A 2,550-nucleotide genomic window follows, 5' to 3' on the forward strand; every position below is an offset into this window, starting at 1 on the left:
AAGTTCAGCAGATGAATTTTTATTTATCAAATACCCAAAACCTCTTAATGTCTAAAAAAGTTTAGTTTCAACACTTTTTTATGTTATCAAATAGACTTAGTCTTAGTTATTCACGTGCTTTGATCGTGATTTTTAAGTAATTGTATCATGTCATTTTACTTGGTTGGTGGTATAAAATTTTTTTAAAAAAACACCGGTTCGCTACTTCTTCACTTTAGCACTTAACATATTACAATAGTCTATTTCATATATGCCAGTTGCTCTTCCATGTCTACCTCTTTCATTTGCCTATTGATAATTGTTAGAAGCCATCTTCTCAATCAATTGTTGGGCATCCTTAGCGGATTTTTCCATTAAATACCTTCCTATAACTACATCTATATTAATTTTAGCAGGATAAGTTGAACCATTATAGAAAATTTGGACATGAGCCAATCAGATAATCCAAGATATGGGCATTTTCTTTGTAACTCCTTAAATCGCTCTCAAGTTTCATATAATTATTCACCATCCTTGGTGAAAACCAGTTATTTTTATTTGCAATTTTATTGGTGGAAAATATTTGTTCAAGAATGCTCATCATAAATAGCCCAAATAGCAAAATTATTAGAAGCATGTGAGTTTAGCCATACCTTTACTTTATCTCGCAGAGAAAATGGAAAAAATCTAAGTTTAATAGCATCACTGCTTATATCATTGAATTTAATTGTATCACAAATTTCCATAAAATTGGCTAAACATGCATTAGAGTCCTCTATTGAATTGCCACCAAATTTCTCCTATTAAATCATTTGAATTAGAGCAGACTTTTTTTTTGTACGAGAATCAAAGCAGACTTGATTTTAAAATTGTTTGCATTAACTGCTAGTCTTGCAATGCTAGTTTGTGCTCCAAAAGTATCCAGTAGAACAAAGTTCCTCAGAGCATGTTGATTCCAATTTACTTGTCCTTGGGATTGTTAGACCGAAGTTTCACCAACCCTTTCCTCCAATTGATTAGTTTGTTCTAGTGCAAGTTGTCTTACTTTCCTTACTGTTCTTTCAATCTCAAGATCTAACAGAACTACAACTTGAAGTGACCGGTGCATACACTACAAAACATCAAAATTAGGGAATCGACTAAAACTAAAATTAACATAGCAAATAAATAGAAAATTCTCAAATACAAAAAATTTAAATTAATAAAACTTACATTTGCCTTAATATTGAATTATTCCTCGGCAACGACATTCCAAACTGGACTTGAATTCAAGTTTTCAAGTAATAAAACCTAATTATCCAAGTAAGTAAACCTAAATACCCATTTTTCTGCAAGTATACATGTCGACTAATAGGACAGGATAAATTAGGGTCAATTCCACAGGAAATAATTTCTATTACTAGAACTAATCACTTGCTCTATTATCTAAATAATTCAAAAACCTTAACTAGAATATAATAAAGTACTCCTATAGCAAATAATTCTAAATAGCAATTGAGTAATTAATTAAGTGATAATTCAAAAAATTAACCCCTAGGATTTGTAGTCCCTTGCTTATTTGGACATGAATTAACTTGGTTAAATCTGTCATAATTTTACTACTTGTTAAGGATTTAATTTCCAAAATTTATTGGACACTATTTCACATATGAACAACATTCTTGTACCTAACCTCGCCTATAACAATGATTAAAGAACTAAGCATAAGTTCATAAAGATCTATAAAATTATCAAATAATCCACCTAAATGCATTTTCTATAATTGTGAATTTAATATATAGGTTTCAAGAATCTACATCTACATGTTGTTAACCAATTATCATTGCTCAACAATAGCTTAAGTGATTTGTAATTGGTAATCAATCAACTACAAAGGTAAAAGCAGATTCAAGAACTAACAAGTACCAACCATAATAAATCACCAATAGTTCATTCAATATCTCAAAACAAGTTCATACTTAACCGTAGATACAAAAGTCTTAGCCTTGCATCATTTTAAGGAAAACATGAGCCGAAATACAACCATAAACTTCCATAAAGAGTACTACAAGAGGAAGGGTAAAACATTAAAGTCACAATACTTGTTGAAGGAAGTTGTGTGCCTCAATCTCTTGTCATCCACTCGAAACTTTACTTGAAACACAAAAGATCTTCACAAGCTATGGTTGCTAGTTTCTCTCCGTCTTCAAGACATAGAACAAGACTTAGCTAAGGTTTTTTTCTTGTAGAGTTGGCTGCTAGAGTTTTGCAAGAAAGAAATCCATTTCTCCTCAAAAGCCCCCTTAAGAATCACTAACCTCCAAATTTATAGAGAGGCAACAGTGCTGCAAAAATAGAGATTAAATGGTGAACAATAAACCCTTAAAAAAGGTGTCTAAAAATTCGGCTGCCATAAGAACCGGTGGTGACCAAATCATAGCCGGTGTCGGTTTTGCTCAAGCTATTCTTTTTGGTTCAGTTTTTGGTTTCAATTGTCTGTGTAGCTAGCCTTGAAGACTTTTCAGTTGGCCCCGGTTAGCTTCATAGATTTTTTGCACTTCTTTTCTTCGAGCTTTGTAATTGAACTTGGAC

At 31.9% G+C, this 2,550-nt stretch overlaps 1 non-coding gene across 1 annotated transcript; it reads left to right on the top strand.

Moving 5' to 3' along the window:
• The first annotated feature begins 441 nt into the window (after nt 1-441).
• LOC113715281 (small nucleolar RNA R71) lies at nt 442-545 on the top strand. Its single transcript, XR_003453917.1, has one exon. It is a non-coding gene; the product is annotated as a small nucleolar RNA R71 (small nucleolar RNA).
• The last annotated feature ends 2,005 nt before the right edge of the window (nt 546-2,550 follow it).

Source organism: Coffea arabica, chromosome 10c (assembly GCF_036785885.1).
Source record: "Coffea arabica cultivar ET-39 chromosome 10c, Coffea Arabica ET-39 HiFi, whole genome shotgun sequence".
Taxonomy (NCBI): Eukaryota; Viridiplantae; Streptophyta; class Magnoliopsida; order Gentianales; family Rubiaceae; genus Coffea; species Coffea arabica.